This window comes from Octopus bimaculoides, chromosome 2 (genome assembly GCF_046866305.1).
Source record: "Octopus bimaculoides isolate indiv1 chromosome 2, ASM4686630v1, whole genome shotgun sequence".
NCBI classification, from domain to species: domain Eukaryota; kingdom Metazoa; phylum Mollusca; class Cephalopoda; order Octopoda; family Octopodidae; genus Octopus; species Octopus bimaculoides.
In genome coordinates, this window is record NC_142929.1 from 63329390 (window position 1) to 63345327 (window position 15938).

At 34.8% G+C, this 15938-nt stretch overlaps 1 protein-coding gene and 1 pseudogene across 3 annotated transcripts in view; both read right to left on the reverse strand.

Annotated features, from left to right (window-relative positions):
- The window catches only part of LOC106875051 (photoreceptor-specific nuclear receptor), a 341048-nt gene that overhangs the window by 92489 nt on the left and 232621 nt on the right, over positions 1 to 15938 (reverse strand). The gene's annotated exons all lie outside the window — the stretch shown is intronic.
- Positions 107 to 225, reverse strand: LOC128247170 (5S ribosomal RNA; annotated as a pseudogene).

Here is a 15938-nt window from a genome sequence, read left to right on the forward strand (position 1 = left end):
GAGGCTATAGTAGAAGACACTTGCCCAAGATGCCACGCAGTGGGAATGAACCCGGTTGGTAAGCAAGCTACTTATCACACAGCCACTCCTGCGCCTAAGTGTGGGACGCTTACAGCACCTAGGTTTCCCAAGCGGTCACCCATCTAAGTACTCACTAGGCTCGACGTTTCTTAACTTCGGTGATCGGACGAGAACCGGTGCTCTCAGCGTGATATGGCCATGAGTTATAACATTCATTTTCTATAAGGTATTCATGTTTGGAACAAAAATATTGGTTACGAACAGGCATAAAATTTTTTTTTTTTTTAAATTTGAATATAAACGATTTGATGTTAACAGAAATGAACATTCGTGGTAAATAGTTATTTATTTTACAAGTAGTCTACTTTTTTGCTCAGGGTGTATAGGCATTTAATTGAGTGCTCAGCACGTACATGGTGATTATAAACCACAAGATGATATCTTGTCATTTCAAGAAGACGATCCACCATATGCTATCGATGATTTAATAGTGTACATTTTATGTCAGCTTTCGAATAACTTGAGATACTACACGGATACATTACTAAGACAAATATTTCGAAACGTCCTATGTATATATCACATAGATTATAGTGACCTTAAATTAATCTCTACATCTGGTGAATCTATAGAAAGAGAGGACAATGATATTCATTAGAATTAAGAAATATTTATTAGAAATAAACAAAGGCAAGGATGAAGAGGTGTACAGTTTGATCCTGCAACCTGTATTTATATAGAATCCTGTATGATTATAACAGATGCCATTAATGTGGTGGATTCGGCTCAGGCTTTACAATATCTAGTTAATTGTTATAGCGTTGTGGAAGAAATTAAGACTCAGTTGGGATTTCTTCTTCATATATCTGAGGTTAATAATTGCCTCCCAGTAACATAGGAAGAAAATTGAACTGTACGGATTGTGTACCGCCATTTTATATATCTAGTGTTTGGAGCACAAGCGAGTTAAGTAGAATACGCAACAGCAAGAAACTTAGATCCTTTAAAATTCATATCTAGTCTAAACCTTCAACGTCATACAGTTTTTCCAGTTTTGAAATGACACCTTTATCTCAGTTTTCAAATCTGAACCTCAGAATACACCCTGAATAGAGCCAGATTATAAATCTGCCAGTGACACATATCACCCTTAGTCTGAATTCAGGAAACAGTGTTATGTTGATTGCGTATTAAACAGCTGTGTGTCATCCTGTAGCGATGAACTATTCCATCGAATATGCTGTCGACCACTCCATGTACGCATACAGACGCCCCTCCCAACACAAGCATTGGTGTGTGTGTGTGTGTGTGTGTGATTGTGTATGATGTGTTTGGGGGTGTTGGGGGCTGTACATATATAGAAATATGCATATGCAGTCTCATAAAACATTACTCAAATGCATACATGCATCTTTATATATATTCGTATAAGTATATCTGAAATCCCATGACACCGCATAAACATATATACTTAAATACAGTCTGAGACTCCAAGTAGCAATGAAAAAGCTTTATAAAAAAAATACATTAAAGGGAAAAAAACACAATATAAAACATGCGTTAAATTGGAAGTAGTACACAGAATAACAAAAAAAAAAAACAGTAACATCAGCAAGAAATATAAGATATAAACAAAGGAAACAAAAATACAAAAAAAAAACGAACGTTCAGAAAGAAAAAAAGAAATACACATTCAGAGAAAATGGCTGCCATATTACCCTATTAATTGAAACGGTGGTGTTCCTGATCAAGTGTGTAATGGATATTTGATGCAGGCGTCGTACATCGGGACATACTGATTCATTTAACGTTCTATACCACCATCACTTCTTCCCTGTCTAACACCGGAAGGGTCAATGGCCAAATAGACGCCTGACTAACCTTTTTTCACGCGTCAGTACTTTCCCTTGTAAAGCGCCCCACCCCCACTTTGCACAAGCTTGCTTTTCCGAACCTAAACGAAGACCTTAAGACACTCCATTCTATTTCTGTCGTCAGCTTTCAACACTCTGTTCTCTTGCTTCTTTCTTTCATTGAATACTTCTTAACACTCTTCCATATTTTAAATCTCCCTTTCCCTCATTAAATATGCGCATGCGCGCGTGCGCGTGCGTACACACATACACATATGCATATGTACGCAAGTACTATGTGCATATATATATATATATATATATATATATATATATATATATATATATATATATATATATACACATGCACACACACACACACACATATATACACATATCAATTAATATGAACATATGTGCACAGCATACACATACATATACCAACACATGTATCTGAACACTTCGCATTTATCTATCTATCTATCTATCTATCTATCTATCTTTCTAATATAATTTAAGGCACATACACTCACACTCTCTTTGTCTGTCTCCGTCTCTGACTCCGCCTGTCTGTATGTCTGTCAGCCTGTCTATCTTCTGTCTCGGTGTCTGTTTCTCTCTCTCTCTCTATCACACACGCGCGCGCGCATAATACTACACACACGTATAATAATGTAAAAAATAGGTTAATTTTTTCAGTCGTTCTTATGAAGCCGGTAAAAGTTATTACTAGTCAAGTACTGAGATCCATTTCATCGCCAGCTTTGTATTTCCTAACGAATGTGGCCTCGTGAGACGAAGTCATAATTCAGTGGTAGGTTGGCAGAATCATTACAACGTCGGTCATAACGCCTTGTGACATGTAATTATGGTTATTCTATATTCTGAGTTCAAATCCGGCTGTGGTCAACCTTGCCTGTAGAGTTCTATAATATAAACTACTGAGGTCCATGCTATTGACAAATGCCATCCCCTCAAAATTGGTGTGTCTAAAATATTATAATTTTTTAATTAATAATAAAATGATTATCATTATTTTTCTACTATAGGCACAATGCCTGAAAGTTTCTGCAGGAGGGTGCAGGCCGATTATATGGATCCCAGTGCTCAACTGGTACATATTTCATCGACCCCCTAAAGATGGAAAGCAAAGTCGACATCGGGGGAATTTGAACTTAGAACGTAAAGCCAGAAGCAATGTCGCAAAGCATTTTGTTCTACGCTTGAACGATATTTTCAGCTCACTGCCTTCATAATAATAATGATAATAATAATAATAATAATAATAATAATAATAATAATAATAATAATAATAATAATAATAATAATGAAGTGCAAAAATCGTGTTAACTGGAACGACTCATGTACTGAGAAGAGCATTATCGCTGTAAAAACAACATCCATTCATGAATTTATTTATTTATTAATTTTTCTTAAATACATATTTTACCTGTGAATTTGCGTGTGTAAACTGGAAATGCATACAATGAGATTCTTTGCCCTAGGTGTACGGAAGACACTCGGCGAAAAAATGGAAGAAAATTTGAAGAAAGAAGGAAAAAACCAACATAATAATAATAATACGCTCACATGGTTTCTGATCTTAAATGATTGGAAGCGTTATCATGTCATTGTTTTGTCGTGGTATAAAATATGGGCTACAACAAGTATTCTGCTCAATATCACAGATTTGCTTGTCAGTTGTTTGACCTTAACCAGCTGAGCATGTCTCTTAGTGGCTGACGATATGTGCATGTCTGATCAGGAGCAGAAGTAGTGGGGAGCATCATAACCATGTGTTCAGAGGAAATTTTGGACTTTGGATAATTCACCTTTGGAAACACGAATGTTTCATTCAACATCCTTAAACAACCCTTATTCAGGGACCTTTTGAGCGGGAAGGGGTACTCAGCCTGAAGAAAATTCTAACTGGGCCCCACCAGCAGGCTCATGCCCTGTTTATTTTGATATGAGATCACTATGCCACAAACATATAGTTGTGATGCTTGTGCATGGTGTAACCTTATCAGACGGGTAGTCATGATGGGTATACTGGACTTCGTATATTTCACCCCTATGTCACTTTGATGGCATGCACTGCTCTCTCACTCAAACATTATAGCAATATTAATAATAATAATAATAATAGTAGTAATGGTGGTAGTAGTAGTAGTAGTAGTAGTAGTAGTAGTAGTAGTAGTAGTAGTAGTAATAATAATAATAATAATAATAATAATAATAATAATAATAATAATAAGAAGAAGAAGAAGAAGAAGAAGAAGAAGAAGAAGAAGAAGAAGAAGAAGAAGAAGAAGAAGAAGAAGAAGAAGAAGAAGAAGAAGAAGAAGAAGAAGAAATGCCTTCATGCAGTCCCAGGCACTGGCTCTCCACAGATTTGCTTGTCATTTGTTTGACCTTAACCAGCTGAGCACGTCCTTTAGTGGCTGACAATATGTGCATGTCTGATCAGGAGCAGAAGTAGTGGGGAGCATCATAGCTATGTGTTGAAAGCAATTCTTTGGACTTTGGATAATTCACTTTTGGAAAGATGGGTGTTTCGTTCAACATTCTTAAACAACACTCATTCAGTGACCTTTTGAGCGGGATGGGGTACTCAACCTGAAGAAAATTCTAACTGGGCCCCACCTGCAAGGTTATGCCCTGCTAATCTTGATATGAGATCACCATGTCGTGCATATATGGTAGTGATGCATGTGTCTGGTGTACTCTTATCAGACGGGTATACTGGGCTTCGTATAATTTACCCGTGTCACTTTGATGACATGCACTGCTCTCTCACTCAATAGTAGTAGTAGTAGTAGTAGTAGTAGTAGTAGTAGTAGTAGTAGTAGTAGTAGTAGTAGTAATAATAATAATAATAATAATAATAATAATAATAATAATAATAATAATAATAATAATAATAATAAATGACAGGAATTAGGATGCACCACCCAAAATCTGATACAGAAATGTTATATACACAATGTATGGAAGGTGGTAGAGGCCTTATACAGATAGAACGCTCTTACAAAATAACCACAATAAGACAGAAATACCTGCATCAAAAGCAAAGAAAACTAATACAAATAGCCACAAAACACGAACGAAAAATTTTCAGTTTTAAAGGAAGCTAATACAAAAAAGAAGGCATAGTATCTATCAACTATGAAGAAAAGAAGAAACACAAAAGCTGTAAAATAACTGAAAGCCAAACTAAAACTGGAACAGCAACGGATCATGATAAAACGATGACAAGATAAGCCCCTTGATGGCAAAAAACGACATAGACAAAACAAAAACACAACAATGGCAGAGAAGCTCAGGACTCAAAGCAGAGACTCAAGGATTTTTAGCTGCAGCACAAGACCAAAGCCTCCTCACCAGAAATTACCAAAAAACATGTAATCAAAAGAAATACAACTAACTGCAGAATATGTGCAGATGGACAAGAAACAATAAATCATACTGTCTTTGGCTGCCCAGTCCTGGCTAAGAAGGAATATATTCACAGACACGACAAAGTTGGGATCTATATACACTGGAAGCTGTGCCAACACTATGGAATAACAACAGAAAAATGATGGCATAAACACACACCAGAAAAGGTCAAAGAAAATGAGAAAGCAACCATACTCTGGGATATGCCAATACACACAGACTGAGAAATTAAGGCCAATAGGCCAGATATAGTTGTCAGAGATCATGAAGGAAAAAATTCTTTCTAATTGATGTATCACTACCAGCAGATGACAACGTTTCGCTAAAAGAAATGGAGAAACTTTCAAAATACAAAGACCTGGAAATAGAAGCAACTCAAATGTGGACTTCAAAAAAAAAAAAAAAAAAAAAATTCCCATCATAGTAGGCGCATTAAGTATGATAAAAAAATTTTCAGACAAATACATAACAAAAACATCAGGACTAACTAGTATATATAACATACAAAAAGTAGCACTACTAGGCACTGCGCACATCCTACGTAAAACACCTTTCAATACAGAAAAATGAGAGCATCACAGCAAACCACAGCACATATCTAAGACACACAGAGCTGCGCTCGGTAGTGCAGCGAAAGCACTTGATAAAAATAAGACTACCGAATAATAATAATATTAATAATAATAATAATAATAATAATAATAATAATAATAATAATAATAATAATGTGGTTGGCACTCCGATCAACGGAACAGCCTGCTCGTGAAATTAACGTGCAAGTGGCTGAGCACTCCACAAACACGTGTACCCTTAACGTAGTTCTCGAGGAGATTCAGCGTGACACAGAGTGTGACAAGGCTGACCCCTTTGAAATACAGGTACAACAGAAACAGGAAGTAAGAGTGAGAGAAAGTTGTGGTGAAAGAGTACAGCAGGGTTCGCCACCATCCCCTGCCGGAGCCTTGTGGAACTTTAGGTGTTTTCGCTCAATAAACACTCACAACGCCCGGTCTGGGAATCGAAACCACGATCCTACGACCGCGAGTCTTGTTGCCCTAACCACTGGGCCATTGCGCCTCCACAATAATAATAATAATAATAATAATAATAATAATAATAATAATAATAATAATAATAATAATAATAATAATAATAATAATAATAATAATAATAATAATAATAATAATAATAATAATAATTACAACAACAACGCGAAAACGAAAGACGTCATGACAATGTGGCAAGAATGATCCATTAGAAACTGTTGAAATCACGGCCTACAAAGAGCAAAACGTTATCCACAAACTCCAGAAGTCCGGAGAATTGCAAAATCCTGTGGGATACAATGATCCAGTGCGGTCCCCTAACCAGACGTTGGAAACCGGACATTGTTGTGGGGAATAAAGAAGAAAGAACAGGCATGATAATCGACGTAGCATGTCCCGGTGACTACAGGATCAATGTGAAAGAAGAAAAATAAACAACTATGACGATTTAAAGTAGGAAATACGAAAGCTGTGGTCAATGAAGAGAGTAGACGATACCAATAGTAATTGGTGCACTTGGAAGTATCAGCACTCAACCACCATGAAAGGCAAAGTCGAGGTGAATGTTTGAGTTCAAACAAGGAATATATATATATATATATATATATATATATATATATATATATATATATATATAAATATATATATAGACTCCTCACTCGTATTATTATCGAACCGAGAGTTTAACTACGGCCCTTCCATAACACTTATATAGCCTTACCTGCCACCTTGAGTCTACTGGATACCAATAACTATCATATATATATATATATATATATATATATATGCGCGCGCGCGCGTTTGTGTGTGTGTGTGTGAATGTGTGTGTGTGTTTATATATACATATATGCATATGGATGTATATTGTTAAACAGATGGGTAGAACTTGATAGACAGACGGACAGGCAGACAGACAGACAAACAGACTGACAGGCAGACAGACAGAGAGACAGACAGACAGACAGACAGGCAGACGGACAGATAGATAGATAGATAGATAGATAGATAGATAGATAGATAGATAGATAGATAGGTAAAAAATAATTAAGAACACAAAAGTATGTAATACAAATAATGGGATAAATAAGAGGAAGAGTAAACGGGTAGGGATAGAAAGACAAGCAAATATACGGGGGAAGCAGTTATAAACATTCTGAAAGAGTGGGAGAAAGAGAGAGAAAGAGAGCGAGGAAGAGAGAGAGGAAGAAAGAGAGGGGGGAAAAGAGAGAGAGAGGGAAAGAAAGAGAGAGAGAGAGAGAGAGATTGAGAGAGATAGATAAAGTGCACTTAGTAAGGGAAAGGGAATGAATGACAGAACGACAGACAGCGACAACCTGCGAAAATAGAGAATCGGTCTTGTTTTGTCCGTTGATATTTTTTAACATTGTTTTAACTTGATATTTTCATTATTTAGTTAAACGTTGAATACTCTTAAAACTTTAATTTCTCTAATTCCTTTTCCTATCTCCACTTCCCCGTTATCTACTTCCATCACACTCCATTCATCATTTAATTTCCTATTTCCTCTTCCGACTCACCTACTTCAATTTCTAGTTCTGTATTCTTCACTCAATTTGCCCGTCGTTTGCTCTTATTTATCACTTATTTCCCTTCTTCAATCCACTATTATTTCCCCATTTTATCCCCGTCTTTTCCCACGTAACACGTCATTGTTTTCTTATCTTACTAGTACTCTGCTGTCAAATGTGTTGTGTTGTACAAGAGAACGGAATGAAAGCAAAATGTCTGGTGGACAGATGCTGACAAAACGCACAAAACATCCACCCTCGATAGATTCGTCCATGCGCAGATCACCACTAACGGTTATTAAATTAAGATGCACTCTACAATACTGCTTTCTCCTTATTCTTCAGAAATCTCAACGCATGCAAAAGGAATATTTCATAGTGACCAACAGGACATCATTTTTATGGCGACACGTGTCTAATTCAAAAAGACCTCTTCATATTGGACACTTGCTACCGAATAAAACTCCAATGGATTGATGTTTTTGTGTCTCCTGATCCTATGATCCCATATCCACTTCAACTGTCAAATGCTTTGTAACAATATTTATTTACTGAATATCATTGATATTTTGAAACTGGAAAATATTCTGTTCCTTCGGGACTACAACAGCAGCAACGATACAAAATTTATAATGGCTACTACCAGAACGTATATATATATATATATATATATATATATATATATATATATAACATTAGTTATTACTGCTCCTCCTACCACCACATCAACTACTGCTAATACAATCAATCTAAGTATAAAGAAAATAAGAAATAGACAATGAATTTGAGACTCCATAATGATCATTGATTCCAAATTTTTTCATAGGGCTAGCAATTTCGGGGGAGGGGGTAAGTTGACTACATCGACCCCAGTGTTTAGCTTGTACTTATTTTATTGACCCCGAAAGGATGAACAGTAAAGTCGACCCCGATGGTATTTGAACTCAGAACGTAAACTTGGAAATATCACTAAGCGTTTTTCCCGGAGCGGTAACGATTCTACCAGCTCACTGCCTTAGACTCCATAATGATATTGAAGCGAGTTTTTATGTGGATTTAGCCTTCCACCATTTTGGGATTGAAGAAGTAAATTATTATTTTTTTTCCTTTTACAGAGGTAGTTAAAAAGTAAAGGAAGCCTTACCATGCATAGAAGCTGAAACGAAACTGCGTAGCTAATTCTCGACTCTGGCAATAATGCATCTTTCAGAAGGAATTAAAAATGCAACACATTAGGCTTTTCAGGAAGTTGTCTTTTGCTTCATTGCTCCCGTCACAGTTTTGATTGTGCACAAAGCTAGTTTTTGTACTGTTGAGGTATAGTGGTATATTATTAGTTCATATTCCATGGACACCGGTAGTAGGAAGGTCAACGGATAGGACAAAGCTTTCCAACTTGGCACAAAGCTACTATTTAATGAAGGAAGATGCTAAGTTGGGTAAATGGAATTGAACTCAGAACGTCATTACATAACACAAGGTATTATTTTCTCCACAGTTCTATCATCTCTGTCAGAAACGGCATTTCACTGCATTAGATATCGATGCCTAAATTTAGCATGAGGCCTCGAACTTTTAAGGGAAACCACGAGAGTCTGAAGGGAGACTCATATATGACAGAATATCAGATCAGAGTATAAAGGAACATACTTAAATGCTACCAGGCAATAGCTCCATCCCTTCCCCCATCTCTCTCTACCAACCATGCCATACATCAGTCTTAACTATGTTAAAGATTAATCCTTTAGTTAGGAAGAAAAACTACAGATTTTGGAAATGGATTCTATAGGTTAACTATAATCATTGACTAGTATTTCATTTATCCTCATCGGAAAGTTAAAATGTGATGGTCACTCTGGTTTGATCTGAACTCACAACATATAAGAGCAAAACTAATTACCACAATATATTTTGTTTTGTACTATACAGAATCTGCTAGTCAATGATCTCTGCGTTAAATATTAAGCAGTATCTTATGACAAAAATCGGACTGTTTTAATGACACAATCAATGGACGAAAAGCTCTTACATATTTCAGCAAAAGACAGGAAATACAAACAATTCGTATTGTGGATCCTTTGAAGTATTATTTAATATTCTTACTCTCTCATGACGTCTGTATGTTACAAAACAAAAGTTACCAGCTGCTTCTATAACTCTGCATTATCGAAGCAAACATCTGCTGCTGGATACTTCACTGTGGTAGACATCACTTTCATTTCTTTATGTCAAATATGTATTATTGATTAAATGATTTGTATGATCAATATCGATCTGGTAACAATATAAATGAAAACTCATAAGCTCATAAAATCGCTTCATGTGTATGTAGAAGAGGCTGTAAAGTAGAAGAGATTGGATTTATAACCTTGATTTCACTCCAGTATATAACCACTTATTTTCGTTAGTCTTTTTAAATCTCTAACTAATCGTTGCACATGTTAGACATGTCGGCTAAATTTCCTGTCTATGTATCTATATATACAAACATACATATGCACTTACACATAATATAGACGCATATATTTTCAAGTATAAGCAATGTACATATGTACGTACACATATATAACTCTGTATGTATGCATGTATGCGATACATGTGTATTTGTATGTGTAAGTATGCATCAAATACACATACACATGTGTGTGTATATATATATATATATATATATATATATATATATATGCATGCATAAATATATATATGTATGTATATGCATATATGTATGTATATGCATACGTATATACATATAAATACACACACACGCACACATACACACACACACATATACACACGCACACACACATATATATACAGGGGCTGGACAAAATAATGGAAACACCTAGCATCATACTATCATAATATTGAAATATCTATAAAACCGTCAAAAGCTTGTTTACTTTTTTGTTTTTTGATTTATTAATAGTGTTGCTGAATATGTTTTGCTAAAATTGCTGTTTCTTTTCAGATATCATCAGAAAAGGTTATTAAAATGACAGATCTATCGGACTCTCACAGAAGTCAAATTATTGGTACTCATATGACAGGCGTTAGCGTAAGGAAAACAGCCGAAATGTTTGGTGTATCAAGAAGTACTGTCTCGAAAGTAATGACAGCCTTTGCGAAAGAGGGCTGCAATCAGAGAACCACTACTTTCAAAAACAGACGTTGCAAAGCGTTTAGAGTGGAGTCAAAACCTAAAGAATTGGCCGTAGAGCAGTTGAAGAATGTTATTTATTTCCTTTACCTTACCGACCACCGGCCGAGTATAAGTGTGGAGACAGCCAAAAGAAGTATTTGAACCAGACTGCCTTCTTCCAGCTGTTAAACATGGAGGAAAATTTCTAATGATCTGGTGCGGGGCTATATCTTGGAAATCCGCCGGACCAATGGTTTCCCTTCATGGCAGAATTAATAGTTAAAACTATTTAAGCATTTTATCTGCTCAAATTCATCCTATGGTTGCGGAACTGTTTCCGGAATGAAACGCAATCTTTCAGGATGATATTGCACCAATTCACACAGCTAAAGTTGTTACTGAATGGCACGAGAAACATAAGTTGAACATCTTATCTGGCCACCACCGTCCCCAGATCTCAATGTTCTTGAAAATTTATGGTGCATTTTAGAAAAACAAGTAAGGAGTCGATATCCTCTACCATCAGAACTGGAGACTGTTTCAGCTGAAGAATGAACAAAAATTCCTTGGAAACAATACAAACTTTGCACGAGTCCATACCTCGTAGAATTCAAGTTGTACTTACAGCCAAATGTAGTCCTGCCCCATATTAAAATAAATTTGTTTGAAATTTTAAGGTGTTTCCATTAATTTGTCCAAGCTCTGTATATATGATATATATATATATATATATATATATATATATATATATATATATATATATATATATATATATATATATATATATATACACACACATATATATACATAAAATATTTATATGTATATGCATATATATACACAAACTACACAAACATATACACATAAATATCTATCTATCTCTCTCTCTCTCTCTCTCTCTATATATATATATATATATATATATATATATAATGCATCTTATTAAGCCTACTATAATTTGCAGAGTAGTAGAGGAATGTATATATATATATATATATATATATATATATATATATATATATATATATATATATATATATATTCCTCTAATCTCTAAATTAATCTAATCTCTAAAGTAATCTAATCTCTAAATTATAGTAGGTTTAATGCGATATGCAATTTTTCTAAACTCATCCTACCACAAATATAACATAAGGAAACAAGGTCATTATTTTTAGTATTCATATAAATTTTTTAAAAATGGTTTATCCTTTATGTTGGAAATCTATATGTTCACCTACTTCTGAGGAGAGCGGTTTCTTTCAAATTGATGTAATGTTTTCATTGATCGATTAAATGGAGCCGCTCGAAACGGACGTTACGTATTGATACCTGGACATCCTTCTTCCTTATTTACATTCTCTCTTTATATATATATATTTGTATGTATTATATATATATATATATATATATATATATATATATATATATATATATATATATATATGTATGTATGTATATATATTCACATAAGTTCATTGTCACATATCTGTAACAGATGTATATATGATAAGTATAAACGTTAACTGTCCCTATTCTTTTTATTTCACACTTGGTTATCCCTGATATATCAGCCAAATCTCAAACGCTTTCCTGTCATGTCAACAATGTAATTTTTAACAGATGTTGTTAGTATAGTCCACTGTGTCCTTGTTTAGAGATGTTAGTGTATGCCCTGAGGCTGTTATTTCTAGTAGATCGAGCAACTACATTGGGGCTTCTAGAAACTTTTGAAATTGCTTTTCTCTCGAATTTCCCTGTATTAAACGTTATCTACTAGATTAACTCTGGATGAAGTGTAGATTCTAGTTAGCCTAGTCACCAACTAATTTCGTTAAACTTCTTTTCAGTCGCAGGTTGATCGATCACCTAACATGAGTTTGTTCCGCCCGCAGTAAACATAATACTAAAATGGGGAACAACATTTAAATTGTCAAATTAGCTTTAAAATGTTACGTGTGTCGACCGATCTACATGTAGTTGAACGGATACAGAGTTGACAATGATTTTCCGGCGACATATGGACAAGTAACACTGTTAGCTCATTTAGTTATTTCTGAAATTCATGCATGCATGGTGTGCAAGAGGGCGCATGGACTAATGTTTAGGGTGTTGCACTCACGATGACAAGATCTGTGGTTCAATTCCCGGACCGAGTTCCTCATTGTGTTCTTGAGAAAAACACCACATCTCACGTTGCTCTGCGATCACTTAACACATAACAAGTGGCACAGGTAACGTCAATTTGCTGGTGAGAGTGAGCTAATGTGCAGGACGAACATTTGATTACTATAAACAAATCATCTATGCACGTGTTCGTCAACAAATTACAGAACCGTCTTTCTCGGACACGAAAAATTATCCTCATATTTTATATAAGTTACTATACAGTAACACCTTACACCTTCTCAAACACCAATTGCTGACGTCACCTCGGACCAAACCAATGAAATCTTTCTCCTATCAAATCAGAAATCCCAGGAAAAACAAATAGTGACTTCTTAAGGAAACCGACCAACTGGAACGCTAGATGACCCTCAGGAAAACCAAGTTACCGAGTCTCTGCTAGGGAGTTTACTAAGTGGAATGCTGAACTTTGGCAAAACAAAAAATTTTTGTCCAAAACGGAAAATATTTTTGATCAAAATAAGTGACGTCACAAGACCTGAAACCAATCAGAACTTGTTCCTTGACCGTGGGCAATTAGAAATGGACGTCATCAGGAAGCCAACCAACCAAAATGCTAGACTTGGCCAAAACAAAAATACTTTAACCAAAACATCGACGAGAAAGAAAAAAAACATCATCAAAATTATACCCAATGAGAAGTTGATCCTTTACCGTAAAATCATATGCGTCGAAAGAGATTTGGATTTATAACATTTGGAACTTTAACAAGCTAAGAAAGGGAAGAGACCCGTGAAAAAAAAAACTACTCTCACCTCGACAGGAATTGTAAAAAAATAAAACAATTTCTTTCTTTCTCCATGTTTCTTTCTTTCTACCACAATTTTCTAAATTGAATCTCAATATGGCTGAACTTTCAACAATGTACATTTGTTATGATCTTCACCAAACATTTCGTCGTTCGAAAAATGGTTCGTTTTCTATGTTTTTGTTTTTATGTTTTCGTTTTCTCGTTGTGCCTACGTTTTTTGATGTCTTGTACCCATATATGCATGTATATATACATATGTATGTAGGTATGTACATATAGATATGTATATATGTATATATTTATATATTATTTATATTATATATATATATATATATATATATATATATATATATATATATATATATATATATATATATGTATATATATATATATATATGTATATATATATATATATATATATATATATATATATATATATATATATATATATATATATATATATATATATAATATTAGGGATAAAATCCAAAATTACAAAATTATTCTATCGCCCTCCTTTGCCTAATACTATATATATATATATATATATATATATATGCAAGTATGTATATATATATATATATGTATAGATGTGATCACATAAGTGCAAAAGAAGGCGGAAAAATAGTACACGAATACCAAGCTGCAAAATTATCACAGAACTGTTACTCAGAGTTTTACGTTCCCGTTCATGGGACAGTTACGATAAATATATGTATGTGTATGTAGGAGTGGCTATGTGGTAAGTAGCTTGCTTACCAGCCACATGGTTCCGGATTCAGTCCCACTGCGCGTTCCCTTGGGCAAGTGTCTTCTACTATAGCCTCGGGCCGACCAAAGCGTTGTGCGCGGAAAGTGAAAGTAGCCCGTTGTATATATATATATATATATATGTATATATATATATATATATATATATGTGTGTGTATATATATATATACATATATGTGTTACGTGTGTGTGTGTGTGTGTGTGTGTGTGTGTGTGTGTGTGTGTGTGTGTGTGTGCTTGTGTATGTTTGTGCGTCTGTGTTTGTCTCCACACCATCGTTTGACAACCGATGCTGGCGCGTTTACGTTCTCGTAACTTAGCTGCTCGACAAAAGGCGGTGCTTCAGCACCGCCATGAAGGATTTTAGTTGAACAAATCGACACCAGGAGTTATTCTTTTTTAAGCCTTGTACTTATTCTATCGCCCTCTGTTGCAAATCTGTTTCGGGACGTAAACACACCAGCGCCAGTTGTCAAGCGGTGATGGGGGACAAACATAAGTACAAGGGCAGACACACACATACACACATACATACACGCACACATATACGGCGGGCTTCTCTCAGCTTCCGTTTATCAAATTCACCGACAAGCATCTGGTCGGCCCGAGGCTATAGTTGAGGATACTTGACCAAGATGTTACGCAGTGGGACTGAAACCGGAACCATGTGGTTCAGAAGCAAACTTCTTACCACAAAGACATGCTCGCGCCTATATATACACACACACACGCACACACACACACACACATATATATATATATATATATATATATATATATATATATATATATATATATATATATATATATGTATGTATATATATATATATATATATATATATATATATATATATATATATATATATATATATATATATATATATATATATATATATATATATGTATGTGTATATATATATAATGCAGTTGCACGTGCCTTTTGATAGCACATCAGGTGCAGACTCGTTCAGAAACTTAACTTCTTTGTAAACATTAAATGGACAATAATAGTAAAAAAAACAAACACATATAAAATCCAGAACAATAAAAAGGAGAGGGATACTCTAGAAAAGAAGAACAATGTAAATATTTAGTAATGGCTATACTTAAAGATATTTCTATCACTATTTGTATTCCATAATGTCGAGTATTCAACGAAGAAAGCCAACGTGTCTATGACCTTGTTCTGTATATGACTTT